Source organism: Rhinoraja longicauda, chromosome 30 (genome assembly GCF_053455715.1).
Source record: "Rhinoraja longicauda isolate Sanriku21f chromosome 30, sRhiLon1.1, whole genome shotgun sequence".
Lineage (NCBI taxonomy): Eukaryota > Metazoa > Chordata > Chondrichthyes > Rajiformes > Arhynchobatidae > Rhinoraja > Rhinoraja longicauda.
Window position 1 is genome coordinate 8222638 of NC_135982.1, and position 18673 is coordinate 8241310.

The window sequence follows — 18673 nt, forward strand, 5'->3', positions numbered from 1 at the left end:
CGATGAGCCAAAACATTATGACCACTGACAGGTGAAGTGAATAACATTGATTATCTAAGGTATTTATCCACAAAATGCTGGAGTAACTCAGCAGGTCAGGCAGCATCTCAGGAGAGAAGGAATGGGTGATGTTTCGGGTCGAGACCCTTCTTCAGACTGAAGAAGGGTCTGATCATGCTTCTTCAGTCTGAAGAAGGGTCTCGACCCGAAACGTCACCCATTCCTTCTCTCCTGAGATGCTGCCTGACCTGCTGAGTTACTCCAGCATTTTGTGAATAAATACCTTCGATTTGTATCAGCATCTGCAGTTATTTTCTTATACAACATTGATTATCTTGTTACAATGGCACCTGTCAAGGGGTAGGATATATTAGACGGAAGTTAACAATCAGTTCTTTAAGTTGATGTGTTGGATGCAGGAGAAATGCGCAGGAGTAAAGTCCTGAGTGACTTTGACAAGGGGCAAATTGTTATGGCCAGACGACTGGGTCAGAGCATCTTGAAATGGCAAGGCTTATGGGGTGCTCCTGGTCAGCAGTGGTGAGTACCTACCGACAGTGGTCCGAGGAGGGACAAACCAGCAGCAGGGTGTTGGGCGCCCAAGGCTCTTCACTGCGCGAGGGCAACAAAGGCTATCCCGTCTGGTCCGAACCGACAGAAGGTCTACTGTGGCACAAGTCACAAAAAAATTTCATGGTGGTCATGGGAGGAATGTGTCACAATACACAGTGCATCGCACCCTGCTGCTTATGGGGCTGTGTAGCCGCAGACTGGTCAGAGTGCCCATGATGACTCCTGTCCACTCCTGTCGAAAGTGCCTACAATCGGCACACGAGCGTCGGAACTGGACCTTGGAGCAGTGGAAGGCAGTCGCCTGGTCCGATGAGTCCCGTTTTCGTTTAGATCACGTGGATGGCCGTGTACGTGTGCGCCGTTTACCTGGGGAGGTGACGGCACCAGGATGCACTGTGGGAAGACGACAAGCCGGTGGAGGGAGTGTGATGCTCTGGGCAATGTTCTGCTGGGAAACCCTGGGTCTGGCCATTCATGTGGACATCAAGTTGACACGTGTCACCTACCAAAACATTGTTGCAGATCAGGCACACCCGTTCATGGCAATGGTTTTCCCTGATGGCAGTGGCTTCTTTCAGCAGGATAATGCGCCCTGCCACACTGCACACATTGTTTGGGAATGGTTTGAAGAACATGATGAAGTGTTCACGATGTTGCCCTGGCCTCCTAATTCTCCAGAACTCAATCCGATTGAGCATCTGAGGGATATACTGGATCGACAACTCCGATCCACGGCGGCTTCACCTCGCAACTTACAACACTTGGAGGATCTGCTGCTAATGTTTTGGTGCCAGATACCACAGGACACCTTCAGGGGTCTCGTAGAATCCATGCCTCGGCGGGACGACGCTGTTTTGGTGGCACACAGAGGACCAACAGCATATTAGGCAGGTGGTCATAATGTTTTGGCTCATCAGTGTACATAGTCCCCCCATTTCAGGGCACCATAATGTTTGGGACACAGCAATGTCATGTAAATGAAAGTAGTCATGTTTATTATTTTGTTGCATATCCTTTGCATGCAATGACTGCTTGAATTCTGCGATTCATGAACATCACCAGTTGCTGGGTGTCTTCTCTGGTGATGCTCTGCCAGGCATGTATTGCAGCCATCTTTAGCTTATGCTTGTTTTGGGGGCTAGTCCCCTTCAGTTTTCTCTTCAGCATGTGAAAGGCATGCTTAATTGGGTTCAGATCGGGTGATTGACTTGGTCACTCAAGAATTGACCACTTTTTAAGCTTTGAAAAACTCCTTTGTTGCTTTTGCAGTATGTTTGGGATCATTGTCTTGCTGTAAAATGAACCGCCGACCAATGAGTTTTGAGGCATTTGCTTGAACTTGAGCAGATAGGATGTGTCTATACACTTCAGAATTCATTATGCTACGACCATCAGCAGTTGTATGATCAATGAAGAAAAGTGTTTATTCACAAAATGCTGGAGTATGCTGCCTGACCTGCTGAGTTACTCCAGCATTTTGTGAATAAATACCTTTGATTTGTACCAGCATCTGCAGTTATTTTCTTGCACTAAATGAAGAAAAGTGAGTCAGTACCTTCAGCAGCCATATATGCCCATAACACTCCCATCACCGTGTTTCGCAGATGAGATGGCATCTTGCAGTGTAGCCTCTGTATTTCTGTTCATGATGTCTTCTGCGGACAGTGTTCATTGACAAATCCACACCTGATTCCCGAAGAGTGTTTCTGATCTGTCGGACAGGTGTTTGGGGATATTTCTTTATTATAGAGAGAATTCTTCCGTCATCAGCTGTGGAGGTCTTCCTTGGCCTGCCAGTCCCTTTGCGATTAGTAAGCTCACCAGTGCTCTCTTCTTAATGATGTCCCAAACAGTTGATTTTGGTAAGCCTAAGGTTTGGCTTATGTCTCTAACAGTTTTATTCTTGTTTCTCAGTTTCACAATGGCTTCTTTGACTTTCATTGGCACAACTTTGGTCCTCATGTTGATGAACAGCAATAAAAGTTTCCAAAGGTGATGAAAGACGAGTAAAAAAAAGAGGTGCTGAGAGCTCTCTTATACCTGCATGAAGGAGGCATTTAAACACACCTGAGCAATTACAAACACCTGTGAAGCCATGTGTCCCAAACATTATGGTGCCCTGAAATGGAGGGACTATGAAAAACAAAGCAGTAGTGAGAGATTTTTGTTTCCTGAAACATTGATTGAAAATAATGATGTTCGGGAAATTGCATTGGTAGGAGTCTTTTTGAAATGGTGGAAGAGTTGGAAGCCTGTCACTATCATTTGACATTTAACTGTTGAGGCAAGCTGTATGAATCTACAAAGGAGTTAAACTTATTCTTTAATTTTCATGCGGGAAGTAAATAATTTGCGGTGGATATATTGTCCTAACAGGATATCCTGGTTGACTGGCAGTTTATGGTCGATCATGCTTCAAATCGGGTTTATTATTTTTGAGAAATATGTGCATTTTCTGCATGATTTATCTTGTCAGTAGTGATTGTGTTGATACTCATTAGCATTCCAGTGGACCTCAATATATCCAGTAGCTATCCTCTTTTATAACAAATTGGCTTAGGCCCAGGCCGTTTGGGCATGTAGTAAGAATTATCAGGACCAGCCTCTATCTTGTATATGCAAACAAGATTGCATGATTTATATTAAATAATATGCGCCAACGATAGAAAGTAGTAAGATGATGTTTGTCTGAAGTGAATTAAAGGATAATTCCTGAGTGAGGTGACCTTTTTAATCTGGTATGTTTTAGAAAGTACTGAATATGCAAAACCAGAATACTGTATTTATTTGTAATTTAAATGCTTGGGTTACCAAATTAGTCTAAGTTTTGGTCTTTTAAACATTGCACACGAGTTTTCTAGAGATGCTTCTTAATTCGCAGACATGTTTATTTGAGTTGGAGTTAATTAAATATTGGGAGCTGCTTATACAATGTGTTTATTTTGTTATTCAGTTGCACTAAATGTGCGATGAGAAGGAATGTAAAATGAAATCACTTGTGCATTTCTTGGTGAGTTTATGTCTTCCACTATGGCTATATTAAAAATATAACATCATGTAAAGGGCTTGTCATAAAAGCCCAAAATGTGCATAAATAACCTTTTCTGATTATAGTCAGACATGCAACCAAAGAATTATGTAATATCTTAAGGGATTCAGTTAGCAACAATGCTGGTCTCATCTAACTGGAATGTAAATGTTACCCAAATTACTGTGCCTGAAAATTCTTATGGTCTCAATTACTGTCTCAATGAGCAGTTCTCATGTTTAACTATCACATTAATGCAAATCATACCAGTAAGTGTGAAAAGATGGACACCCCATGCTGGCTAATGTAATAGGTTCATGAGTACTTTCCAAGACTTACAGAATTTTATTCCAGTAATTTAGGTTTGTAAGCATAATGAGTATTTCTGCTTTTTTAATTTCAGATTGCCAGCATCCTTTGTAAAAATGTCATGGCTAAGTTGAGAGTTCTTTTCCTCCTCAGTCATGGAATTTACAACTTTGAGTCCAAATGTTGAAGGTGGCTGGAGATGAAATATTAATCTATACTCTCATCCATCTATCCAAGTTCTTGTTAAAAATCTATTTATGGGAAGTAGATAATGCTGGCAAGATCAGCATTTACTTTTTTATCCCCAGGTACCTTGGAAAAGATGGAATGGGAAATATATTTTATATTTGTCGTCAGTATGGCGTATGGTTTGGAAGTGATGTTGTTCTTCTGCCCTTTTCCTTCATGATGGAAGCTGCAGAGTGGGAATTATTGGAGCAATATAGGCAAGTAACTGCAGTGCCAATGATGAACAGAGTAAAGGTCTTTTCTCGCCTCCAGCTCTTCAGCTCCCCCCCCTCCCCCCCTTACTTTCAGGCTGACGAAGGGTCCTGAACCAAAATGTCACCCATCCTTTTTCTCCAGAGATGCTGGCTGAACCACTGAGTCACTCCAGCACTTTGTGTCTATCTAAGGTTTAAGGTGCTGGAATAAGGACCAATTAAGTGGCTGGTATTCTTCACATGACTGATCCCATGCACAAAAATTAGATCAGTTAGTTGTTATTTTCTGAAATTTGGCAGGTACAGAATAGCTTTCTTGTTTGCTTTGTTGCAGCCAGTGCAGTATGAAGTGGTATGAGTTGCCTGAACATAATAATGCACCATGTAAATGTAAATCTTATAAGTAATTTTAAATCTTCCAAATCTGATTCTGGCATCTTTTAAATTGTCATGTACATCTGAATAAAGGAAAAGCACAGGCCACTCTATTGGATTGTTGTCCTGCATTATTTAAGATAATTAATTTGTGTTGTACTCTGAAAATTCAGCATCGGAGGGAGTAATTTGGCTTAACTTATCTTGGTCAACACATGGCTATAAGAGCAGTGAGCGAGAACAATGGTAGTTTAGCCAGAATGCCCTCTCTGACCCTCGAGCAGTAACCCTTGCTAGAACGAGGTTTTAAATAGAGATCAAATGATAATTGGATCAGGTGTAATTGTATCTTCCAAAAACTGCTCAATAATCTCTTTACTAAAATTAGTTATTTGGATGAATCACTGGAACTCTTCTGGCCATGAATTGTCTTCCAATTTCATCTTGAAGGATTAAAGTAAGACAACTACTGTTGAGAATAAATTTGCTCAATTGGCCGTCAAGTGCTTTGCGATATTGAGTTGTAAAAGCTGCCATATAAATTGATCCCTTTTGTGTTTATTTGGCTTTTTTTTGGGTGCATTTTTAGTGGATATTTCTTTTAAGTTTGTCGTTCCCAAGCTGCCTACTTAATCTTTGTGTAGTTTTTTTTCAGAACTAAATTTAGAGCTTATTTAGTCACGTGTTTGGATTTAAATGATTTTGACTGGTGTAGATTTATTCTGGGAAATGGTGGTCTAAATTCTAATTTGAGTTTAACGTCTTAAAATGTTCGCAAGTATTGATGGATATGTTTGAGCATTAAATATTTAAGTAACAAAATACAACATGTCTAAAAGGAAAGAAAGTTATTGTTGCAGATAAATTATTTTTTAATTTGGGGAAATTTGCAGCTGGGTATCTAGCAAAGGTAAAGGGTCATTTGCAGACCTGCACAAAACAAGTCTCATTATCAGGACTGTTGAAAATATGAACAAAGGGTGGTGGTTAACTGAAGTAGAAATAAATTGCTTGAAACTGTATTCAGGCTCTTGGTCCAGAGGTTGGAGAATGCATTTCTGTTGGAGATGGCAAGTGTATGTACATTTCTCATTAGTAATCGAAAGGCCTGACCTTTCATAACAATCCTAGAAGATTTTCATATCAAAGCCTTAGTCTGACTTTAATATGTTTTAGTGTGTTTTTAGCTTTGTGATTAATTTGCTAGCAATGTGCAACCTCAAGGCGCTGTGTACATTTTAGTTTTTTTTCCCAGCACATTATTTAAAATGCCAGTCTACATTTGGGTTGATTTCTTTTTTTCCCCCGGAATTAATAGTAGATCTTAGCCCCGGTTTCCCGGCTGAATAAATGGAGTTTGTTCTCATGAAAATATTTCCAATTTGTTTTACTGTTATGCCGCTGTTGTATGAAATGTAGTTAGGGGCAGTAATATTAGCATCTCCGCTAACATAAACAAGGCCATGATGCTAAATCCAGAACAAATCCATGCTTTAAAATTTTGATCTCGGCAAATTTGCCTGTTTTAAGCAAAGGAAAACAACCCATGTATTTGCTTTCCAAAACAGATAACCATTTAGCTGCTTAATTTGGATGAATGCTCAAAATTAATTGCCTAAATATGACCATCCACGCAAGATTAATTTTGAAGGAACCAGATTAATCAATAGCAGTAAGCTTGGATTTGTTAAGGAAGGTTTATCTGTCTGACCAACGATATTTTGTAAGATAGCAAGGAGTATTGATGAGGGTAGTATATTTGATGTTGTCTACATGGATCTCGGTTTGTCTTTTGCTAATCCCCCCCCATTAGCAAAGTGATAGCGTTAGGATCCAAGGGGGAGTGACAAATCAGATCCAAAAATGACTGCCGTAGAAAGCCAAGAAGTACGCAAATGATTTCATTTTACATTCCTTCTCATCGCACATTTAGTGCAACTGAATTAAAAAATAAACACATTATATAAACACCTCCCAATATTTAACTAACTCCAACTTCAATGAAACACGTCTGCAAACTGGTCACAGTCTTTTACTCCGTGTAGGGGAGTCTAAAACTAGAAGGCACGGGTTTAAGGTAAGAAAATAAAGATTTAGGTTTAGTTTTATTATTGTCCTCTTCCTCCGCTCCAGGGAAAACGGTCCTAGTCTCACCAGAAAAAGGCACAAAATGTTAGAGTAACTCAGCGGGTCAGCCAAAATCTCAGGAGAACATGGATCGGCGACGTTTTGGGTCAGGACCCTTCTTTAGAAAAGGAAACTCTTTAAAAAACAGCATCTGTAGTTCCTTGTGTCTACCTAGCCTAACCAATCTCTCCCTATAACAAGCCCTCCAGTCCCAACATGATCCTTGTGAATCTCTTCTGCGTCCTCTCCAGCTTAATCGCACCCTTTTCAGGAGGTTATCATTTTCAGGTGGACATAGATAATTTGTTCAAGTGGAGAGAAATACAGCAAATACAGTTTAATTCAAAGCAGAATTTGGTATTGCATTTGGGGAGGGGGGGTGCAAAAAGGCAAGGACCTATGCAGTAAAAGGATGGACGTAGAAAAGTGTGGAGGAGCAGAGAAATCTTGGAAAATACTTTAGTAACGCTTTGCCTTTGAATGGAACGTGTTGAATATTTATCTACCGATTTGTGTTAGTCGCAGGAAAGGACGAGGCAGAGGTGATTAAACGGTTGCTTTCCTCTATTCCAAGCATAGAATATAAGAACAGTGAGGTTATGTCAGCGTGTTAGGCTGTACATTGCAGAAAAGACGTGGTTGCAGCGAGAGGGTGCAGAGAAGATTTATGAGGATGTTGCCAGGACTAGAAAATTATAGTGATGAGGATTGAATTGATAGGCTGCGGTTGTTCCCCAGTTCTAGTGGTTGAAGAGAGACTTAACCTTCATCACATTTAAGCAGTACTTGGATGTGTATTTGATGAGCTGTTACCTGCAGGGCTATGGACCAAATGTTGGAAAGTGGCATTAGGTTGGCTAGCTGTTTGACTTGGAATGGAACAGATACGCTGGGCCAAATGGCCACCTGCGTTGTACATTTTCAACAGTTCCTTTGTAGTTAAATGTAATTTTGACATTTTCGTTTATACAAGAAAAAGAAACAAAACACCCAATTCAAAGTTGCTCAATAACATTTACAGTACAGATTAATGAAAAGGCAACAGTTTAAATTTGGTGGTTGTTTATGCCAATGCCAATTTTCACATAATACTATTAAAAGAACACTTCCTGACTGTATCCAAGGTTTGTTTTCAGTGAGGGAGAGCAGGGAAATTATATATTTGGAAAAAAGAGGGTAAGAACAAATCTGAAAAATAGATGTGTGACTGTTAAAGGGGTCAATTTATGGAATAGTTGCAACAATGAATTAAAAGAGTGTAGTAATATGTGTAAATCCAAGAAAATGTTCAAAAATATTATATTTGAAAGATACAAAATATGTGATCAGCACTGAGAAATGACTGACATGACAGAAATGATGGTTCTTGATTATATTTGTGTTTCTTTCTATGTTTTGTTTATCTGCTTCTGACTTATGATGTGTATTTTAAAAATTATATTTTGTTAAGTATTAAGGGTATTTTGTTAAGTATTAAGAAGCTTTGGATTCTGCCCACACCTTTTTTTTTGGTCAGAAAATATGTGTGATTATATTGTTTTATTTTTGATACAATGATTTTGCATTATTTAACTTTCTCAACTGTATGGTCAATCTATTGTATTGCATTGACCGGAAAATTAAAAAAATACAATAAAAATTCTCAGATTACAGCATAATTGAAAACATTTTATTCAATCCCATACTATTTTGTGGTAGAAGAATATGGGGTGCTTTGAGTCTTGTTCTGACCAATTTGCCAAAACTATTTTGAATTGATAATCCATCCACCATCATAAAAAAAATATTTTTGCTAACTAGTTGTGCATTACTGCCTGACTTTTGTTTTGACATCCTGCTTGTGTGAGCTCCAGAGAATTAATTTTATTGTGGTGAAGGTCTCCCTCCCACTGGTCAATTTAAATACATTTTTTTTCAGAATTACTAAAGTGGTTAAAATATAGGTAGCAGATGGCATGTTGCAATTTTATTCATAAAAAACGTGCTATCTGTATCAGAAGAGAACAGTGGGTAATGAAGCATTAGCCTTGGGAAGGAGAGTGGAAACATTGAGATGGGAGGCAGTGGAGGATGAGAGTGACTGAATAAAATGGTCTCTTTGGGATTGTTTCTGGAATTGACATTTGATTATCCAGCTTAATCTCCAGTCTAATAAACAGGAGCAAATAAAGCAAATATTGCTTCTTGGACTCCTTGAGCAAGTGGAGCCATTATCAACAAAGACCATCTGTTCTGGGAAACAGGTTGGTTAGTCAGATCCAGTACAGCTGGCACTGCCCTCTATAACCAGTCACTGAGTCCTCAGGAACTCAGGGCTAAGGTGACTGAAGTGTTCAGTGGTAGAACCCACGTTTGTCACCAAGTAGAGTGTATTTTGCCCAATAACTAGACTGTGCAAATTAGATTTAAATCCATTTTGGACAGAGTCCAATGAATTGCCAGTATTAATTTTAACAATGTCACTGTGTACTGACTGGTGATTCTTAATTTATTAAATGCGCATACCTGTTGTGACATTTGCTAACATTTTTCCAAGTAGTTTTACGGCGCAAAGTTAAATGGGCGTAAATGTTTATCGTGTGATGTTATTTCTGTAAATTCTCACATAATCCGAGAGGAAAGCTGATCTTGGAAAAATCCAGCATTTGAATGGATAATATCGGTTGGCTTAATTTGCAATTTGCATATTTCTGCAGAGCCAATGTTTGACTATTTTGAATATTTAAAATTCTGAATTTTGTTCTAAGCTAATTGAGCTTGTGGCATGCTCTGTGACTGTAGAACAAGAGGGTAAAAGTTTTCCATTAAAATCAGTTTTGCATTGCAGGCACTTAATCCTAATGAGTCCTTTTGGGTAAAATGTTGAATGATTAAAAGGTCATTTTTTTATGTGTTTGGCAGAGATTGTGTGCAATGCCTGTAACATTAACTGCTGCATGTGTTTGCACAGCTTGAATAGCGAACTGTCAGCAATCTCCTTTTGTGCCATGTTATTTGCAGCCTGAATTAGGGACAGATATTGTTTCCAAAATTATCATTTGTCGTGAGTTGCGATGCATATTTTTGAGGATTTATTTTGAACATAATAAATGACTGAATCTAAAAAGTATTTGTGGGCAATAAGCTTTTGAAAATCACTACAACACTGCCCTCCATTCTGAAGTCTGTTTATTTTTATGGGGCGATGAGAGGATTTGCTGAAATTAAGCTCCCTTTGGGTTAAAAGCACAACAAAACTCAACAATTAAAATAACAAATTACATTCCAGATTCAAAAGCAAATTGAGCATTTGTTTGGTACAAATGTCCATTACAGAAGCAAAATAATTGGCTAATTGGAGGCAGTACTGCCCACTGCCTCAGGTTGGGGTTAATGCCACAAGTTTAAATATAGAAGGGCTTTCAGACTCATGTGGTGTTGATTATACACCACACATCTGCTTTTAAATATTGAGTGGAAAGGAGATTACTGTAAATCATTTGTTGAATAAATATTCTGTTATGGTTTTCCTCATTGTAAGTAATACACATGAACTGGCTCAACTTTGGATGAAAAGTTGTAGCTTCAATTTTGAAAATGTTTTCATTAGTCCGCCATTTAGTAACCACTAGATAGTCTGCAATTTAGTAACTTGGATATGTAGTCAGCATTCCCAGACTGATTATGTTCCATATAATGGATTGGAAACAGATAAAATAATACATTTGTTTGAATTTCAATACCTGCAAACGATAAAGGCTTTGTACACATACTATCCAAACATAATTATTTTATTGTACCTGCTATAGTATTTGAAATTGGGATGCTTTGGTTCAAAGAAAAGAAAATCTTTTACAGAGGTCCCCCAGATTCATTTTCCAGTCATAAAATAAAAATGGATTTTGCTGTTCCTGGATTTGGAGCCCACGGGGTTTTCTGTCTAAATCTTGCATTTATGCATTTCATAATTACTGTGCAACTTGTAGATGCAAGTTATTTTCATACAATTGCAAGACTACATAGATATCTTAAAATGAACGCTGGCACCTCATCCCCTGAAACAAAATGCACGATAATAAACTGCTAGATGCCAGATGCCAGATGCCTTTATGAAGTCTCATAAAATTCACTTCATGCAGCAGATTTTTTTTTGCTGCTGCTCAGAAACATGGTACATTTGTTTCTTGGAGCTTTGCACATGGGCACAATTTTTGGATTATTTGAAGAGAATTGTATTTGGTTTCATTAATTACATTATTTCTTACAGCTATCTGATATATGGTTGCTGTTAATGCCATGCACTTAAGAAACACAAATGACCAACACAGTGGAAAGCATCTCAAAGCTAAATGGAATACATGATTGAAACCATGTGGTACTTTAAAAGCTATTGAGTTTTTGAAGTATACTGTTGTACATGACTTTTTGAAGCTAGATGCAGTAATTTTGTTTATTTTAACATGATTACTGCAAATAACAAGTTTACTTTGTGCTATTTTGTGTTCTATTTACTGAAAAAAACACACTGTGGAATTGTTTGGTTGTAATAAAAATCTAATATATTGTGATCAATAAAAAGTAGACAAAGTGCTGGTACAATAAAAAAAGACACAAAGTTACTGGTGTTTTGCTTTATGCATTTTATTTGTCTTGAAATACTTGAGGCAAAGTTTTCAAAATTTGGAAGATGTTTTCAAAAAAATCTGTTGGATTTAGAATTTGAATTCTCCTCTGAACGAGTTATATATTACCGGAAAGTAATTTGTTAGTGTAAAAATTAGAGCAGTGAACCAGTGCATGTTTACTGGTCTAATATTTCACTTATAAACTAGTGTGTTTACTACACTGAAATTTAAATTATATACTACTCAATAAAGCCCTTGGTTCCTATCAGCTGATCAAATTGTGCCTTGGGGTTGGTAGTATAATGCAGAAAGCATAGCCTTCCTGTCACATGCTTACGAGTCACATTGAAAAGCTCACAAAGCCACAGTGATCGCAATACAAGTAGAACATGCACACTCTGGTGAAACTCCAGAGGAAAGCTTCATAAAGGTAACCTATTTAGCAAGCTCTAGAAGAGAGTATTTAAAAGTTGTAACTGATTTAATATTGCTGGAATATGACACTGTTCCTGTTTGTCAATCGGACTCCTAAAGTATTTTATCTTTGTCATGCATTTGCACTCACTTTGTCTCGTTACTCGTCAGATCCGTAGAAAGGTTTTTGTGGGAGCATTTGGATCAGCTTTTCTATGCCTGGCCATGATGCTCTGCACCTTAGATTTGTAATGTTCACTGAGAGAGTGGTGTAAATAAACAAGCATGTCACTTAAATGGTAGAGAATGTTGACTCACCCTCACTTAATTTTGGCAATATTTCTCTTTCCCAGCTCCTGCCAGACCTAGTGAATATTTCCAATATTTTCTGTTTTGGCTTCGGATTTTCAGCTTCCATTGTTTTTGTTTGGTAAATGTTTTATTTCAATTAACGGGTGAAGTGGAACCTGCAGGGCTCTTGCCACTGGTCTGAAACATGCAGGAAAGAAAATTGTGGGTGGTGGTGTCACAACAGCCCTCAGCCAATTCAAATGAAATCTAATTTAGATCCCTAAACGTGGGGTGACACATGCTGCCCACAGTAGTAACGCAAGTAGGTAGAAGCCTGGGGGATGTTTCGCTTGTCATTGCTTCAGAATGGGTCCATGCTGTGGAAAGCATTCAGTGCTGGAACATTATTACTGTTTCTCAAAGATCTGTGGGAGTTAGGACAAGTGTCATGTTGGGTTCATAGCCGCCTTTGCAGCAGGTCTCCAAGGTGAACAGCCTTGTTTGAAAGGTTGGGTAATAGAGGCTAACAAGTTTAATCTGTATCTTATCTAATCTGTATCTTTGTGTTATGGCTGGGCTGGGAAACTGCTGTGGTTGAATGAGGTGTTGCCTGCCCTCACCACTGGTGAATCTGGGCACCCACAGCAGGAGGGTGGGAAATGTATGATTTTGGTGTTAGAAAAAATATTATGGAGACACAAGGAACTGCAGGTGCTGGAATCTTGAGTCAAATACAAAGTGCAGGAGAAACTCAGTGGATCACGCAGCATCAGTGGAGGAGATGGATAGGCAATGTTTCTGGTTCAGGACCCTTCAGACTGCAACAAAATGCTGGAGTAACTCAGCGGGACAGGCAACATCTCTGGAGAAAAGGAATGGGTGACGTTTCGGGTCAAAACCCTTGTTCAGACTTCAGTCTGACTTCAGTCTAAAGAAGTGTCTCGACCCGAAACGTCACCCATTCCTTCTCTCCAGAGATGCTGCCTGTCCAGCTGAGTTACTCTAGCATTTTGTGTTTACCTTCGATTTAAAGCAGCATCTGCAGTTCTTTGGTAGACACAAAATGTTGGAGTAACTCAGCGGGTCAGGCAGCATCTCGGGAGAGAATGAATGGGTGACGTTTCTGGTCGAGACCCTTCTTCAGACTCATCAGTTTTCTTCAGATTCTTCAGAATCTGCAGGGTTTTTTTTACCCTTCAGACTGATGGCAGTAGAAGGGAGAAAGCTGGAAAAAAGGTCGGGGAGAGACAAAACCTGGCCGGATATAGGTGGGATGGGAGAGAATGATTGGCAGATGGGTTGAATGTGACAAAAGCAAAAACTGAAAAGAAGACCAAAGGGTGTCAGATAAGTGAAAAGGAGTGAAATGGAAAGCCAGAAAAAGGGATATGGGTGGAAGGGGACAGGGGTGCTTGGGGTAGAGTGAGAGAGTTGTATATGCACATGGTGACATCAGTGTACTGAAATAAAAGTGAGTTCATAGATGGCAAATAATATAGTTTGATCCTTATTACCTTACCTTGTCTATCTTTTGAAGATAGACACAAAATGCTGGGGTAACAGGCAGCATCTCTGGAGAGAAGAAATGGGTGACTTTTCTGGTCGAGATCCTTCTTCAGACTGATCCTTTGAAATCACTTTGGCAAGATTGGCAAGCTTTTGGTTACCTTTTCTGGTGTAGCCTCATTTAGCTTGGTCAAAATGTAATGTTTCTGTGAAGTATTTATGGATGTGTTACTATATTAAAGTGCAAGTGCCAACAATGTCACTGCTGACCAAGATAAAATATGATTTGATTCAGATCCAAAATGTTGTGTTTCTCTTTTCATAGATGCTGCCTAACCTGCTGAGTGTTTCTGCTCTTTTTAAAATACATCTCCAGTTGACTTGGGTGCCTGATTACCACTTCCAGTAGTTTAATGGCCGGTTGGCCACATGCTGTCTTGACATACAAATGAAGACAGGTTCATGTCTGAAACGTTAGTGGGCTGTAATCATCCAGGATCCAGCTCCCAGCAAGTGCCTACAGCAGAGGAGGAAATTGAAAACTTTTCAAATCTAATTCAATTCCTGTTTTCCATATCTTAAATGGACAAAGAACATTTTAGACAAATTAATAAAGTAATGTTTGGAATTTTGAAGATTTGCAGTTTTTTTTTGGAATTGAAATATGCTTTAGTGCTAAATGTTAAATGTGATTTGTGTGGCTAGGAAGGGAGGGAAGGACAGGATTTTTTATTTATTTTATTTATTTATTATTATTTTCTTTTGAGTCATTTTTGTGTTTAATTTCATATTCGTAATTTTATTATACACGTACGTCATATTCTTGGAACATTCTTGGGTATTATAATGAAGTCTTCAACCTGTTATATCATTTAAATTAATAAAGATTTAACAGTAATTTTTATGTAGGTCTGAAGAAGGGTCTCGACCCGAAATGTCGCCCATTCCTTCTCTCCCGAGATGCTGCCTGACCTGCTGAGTTACTCCACAGCATTTTGTGAATAAATACCTTCTGTGTGGCTAGGAAGCTCTTTTACACTTTGGCTGGCCACTTGCACTTGAGCTTTTGTTGAGTAAAATTCTTTGCTTGACCTTTTGAGTTTAATGCCTAATCAACCAGAGGTTGCTTCAATTTGTGGTGGTTTTGTAAGGCACAAGTGCCGTCTGAATGGAAGCATTCATTAATTCTTGCTCTATATCCCTATATATCAATTTTACTGGATTGAAGGATAATGTTGAACTGTGTTAATTAAACGAGACTGCTCAGAAGAGTTGTATAAGAAGGAACTGCAGATGCTGGTTTAAACCGAAGATAGACACAAAAAGCTGGAGTAACTCAGCGGGGAGAGAAGGAATGGGCGATGTTTCGGGATGAGACTCTTCTTCGGACTGGTTCGGGATAAGGGAAACGAGAGATATAGACGGTGATGTGGAGAGATAAAGAATAATGTATGAATCAGAGAGGGGAGCAGCGAGAGAGGAAGTTGCGGAACCCGTCGGAGAGAGGAGGAGAACTTCAAAGTAGAATGCTGCCTGTCCTGCTGAGTTACTACAGCATTTTGTGTCTACCGATTTAAACCAGGATCTGCACACTCTTAGACAATAGACAATAGACAATAGGTGCAGGAGTAGGCCATTCAGCCCTTCGAGCCAGCACCGCCATTCAATGCGATCATGGCTGATCACTCAATCAGTACCCCGTTCCTGCCTTCTCCCCATACCCCCTCACTCCGCTATCCTCAAGAGCTCTATCCAGCTCTCTCTTGAAAGCATCCAACGAACTGGCCTCCACTGCCTTCTGAGGCAGAGAATTCCACACCTTCACCACCCTCTGACTGAAAAAGTTCTTCCTCATCTCCGTTCTAAATGGCCTACCCCTTATTCTCAAACTGTGGCCCCTTGTTCTGGACTCCCCTAACATTGGGAACATGTTATCTGCCTCTAATGTGTCCAATCCCCTAATTATCTTATATGTTTCAATAAGATCCCCCCTCATCCTTCTAAATTCCAGTGTATACACTCTTCCTACACACTCTTCAAAGTAGACATACCTTGAGGAGATTTTGCAGTGGAGCACCTTGCGAAATCTCCTCAAGGTATGTCTACTTTGAAGAAGTTCTCCTCCTCTCTCCGCCGAGAGTTTGGCAACATCCTCTCTCATTGCTCCCCCTCTGTGATTCATTCATTGTTTTTTACCTCTACACATCACCGTCAATATCTCTCGTTTCCCTTACCCCTAACCAGTCTGAAGAAGGATCTCGACCCAAAACATCACAGATTCCTTCTCTCCAGAGATGCTGCCTGTCCTGCTGAGTTACTCCAGCTTTTTGTGTCTGTGCTCAAAGAGTATTTTGCTACAGAGATAACTGGCATTGAAATACTGCAACACAGAAATGCCACAATGTGCTCCACAGAGAGGCTGACCTCAAGAAAGGTTGGTAGAGGTGATGCCAGTTTGGTCAAAGGGATGAACTATAAAGAGAGAGTGGTGAAAAGACAGACGGGGTTTTGGGGATTTTTGTGCGCGCTGGACATTTGCATTATGGCCACCAGTTGGAGAGAGGGAGGATATGATGCAAAAGGAAATAGAAATGTCTTGCCTTGGGCATGTTCTGTTGATTTATTCCAGCTAATTTGATTAAAAATGCAAACAAATGGAATTTAGTATCCTGTTAGAAACCCAAGTCGCTTGTTAAAATGATATCAGATTATTTTTTAGTACTATTTTAGTTTAGTTTAGTTTATTGTCACGTGTACCGAGGTACAGTGAAAAGCTTTTGGTGCGTGCTAGCAAGTCAGCGGAAAGACAATACATGATTACAATTGAGCCATTCACAGTGGACAGATACAGAATAAAGGGAATAACATTTAGTGCAAGATAAAGCCAGTAAAGTCTGATCAAGGGTAGTCCGAGGGTCTCCAATGATGTAGATAGTAGTTTAGGACTGCTGTCTAGTTGTAGTAGGATGTTCAGTTGCCTGATAACAGCATAACTTAAAATGAAAAAAATGTTTTTAACACCTTTTCTGCCTTCAAATATCCCAATCCATGAAGTGTTTATGAAATGTAATCATTGCAACACTGGAGGGAAACATAGCAACCAGGTAAAGGTCCCTCAAAGAGCCATGAGATTATGACCTAACAAACTGCTTTTAGTAATGTTAACCGATATATAAATATTGACCAGAAAAACCTGGTGAACTTGCTTATTATAATTAGAATAGTGCCATGTGATCTTTTACATCCACCCAAAAGAGAGAATTTAATACTTCATTTAATACTTCCTGAGCTCTCACAATACTGGTATTTCTTTGCATCAATAGCACAGATGGCTAGGGAGGTCAAATCATTTGGTATGTTTAAAGCGGAGATTGATAGATTCCTGATTAGTATGGGCGTCAAGGGTTACGGGGAGAAGGCAGGAGAAAGGGGCTTTAGAGGGAAAAATAGATCAGTCATAGTCATGGTAGAATGACACAAAATACTGGCTGGAGTAACTCAGCGGGTCAGGCAGCATCTCTGGAGAAAAGGAATGGGTGACGTTTTGGGTTGAGACCGTTCCTCAGACTGTGAGTCTGGGCTAAAACATGGTAGTTGAGCTGGAGAGCAGGAGGAATCACAGAGGGGGTGCAGTGAGAGAGGGTGTGGCAGAACTCACCATGAAGAGAGATGGCAAATTTCTTCAAAGTAGGCATACCTTGAGAAGATTTTGTAGTGGAGCAGACAAAATGTTCTAGGAAAGAACTACAGATGCTGGTTTACATCGAAGATAGACACAAAATGCTGGAGTAACTTAGTAGTTCAGGCAGCATCTCTGGTGAAGAGGAATAGGCGATGTTTCGGGTCTAGACCGTTCCTCAGAACCCGAACCGCTTCTCGATCCGAAACGTTGCCTATTCCTCTACTCCAGAGATGCTGCCTGACCCGTTCAGTCATAGTCATGATCGAATGGTGGAGCAGACTCCATGGGCTGAGTGGCCTAATTCTGCTCCGATTTCTCATGAATTATGAACTTATGAAGCTAAGTGTGCTCTTTACACTCAATTGTTTAGGGGCTGCCAGACACTTAAATATGGAAGTACTGTGTAGTTTACACTAACCATTTCTGGTTTGAATCAACCACTGCCATGTTTTTTTTATATGGCTGTATGCTCAGTATATTGAAAGTCCACAAAGGTGCCATAAATATGTGCACAGATTATGCACATTAGGAGTAGAATTGAATGCAATTTCATACCAAAAAAAAAATGTGCTGATGTGATTTTCTAAACTTCAATGTATCTCAGTGGATTGCTTCATTCTGGCATTAGAATGAAGTAAATTCAACAGTGAAACTTTTCGTATTTTAATAAAATGATTTACATTTTGAGCCTGCAGTGATTTTGGATAATGTTCAGTGTGAAGGCATGCATATTTTTAGGGTTTCATCATGTTTATGTAATTTTGCCTCGAGGTGAAGCTAAAGCCTACATTAGGTATGAAAATGTCTTGTTCCATTGTGGTTCCTGACTTACAGCTGCACTTATTTGTGCTTCTATAAATGTATCACTGGTTTGCTATTCACTGGGGTGGTCTCTCCTGCTAATTTAACCCTTAAAGATCTAACTGTAAATGCCTGCATTGTGCTAATTCGGGAGAGGTGAGCTTATTTTATGAAGGCGGTGTTTAATTTATTTGTGGCTGAACAATGGATTTATAGTAAATATATAAATCAATTGTTTGACCTATTATTGAGTTAGCACTTGGCCATATTATTGTATGTAGTTGTGGTCTACCATTTTTAATATATCTCACGTAATTATGATGGATTACAGTAAAGATTTTTTTTAAAGGTTGAGCACAAATGTAATGTAAATGAACAGCATATATTAACACCAGATTGCGAGAATTATTTTAAAATGAATCAATTATTTTGTTGGGCCAATTGTTAGGACAGATGTTTTGGTGAGTGACTGGTATAGGATTTATAATATCAATCCTTTTTGGGCAAGGTGTAACACATA

At 39.2% G+C, this 18673-nt stretch overlaps 1 protein-coding gene across 3 annotated transcripts in view; it reads left to right on the top strand.

Annotated features, from left to right (window-relative positions):
* Positions 1-18673, top strand: part of LOC144608061 (arginine-glutamic acid dipeptide repeats protein-like) — a 258178-nt gene that overhangs the window by 85903 nt on the left and 153602 nt on the right. The window lies entirely within an intron of this gene.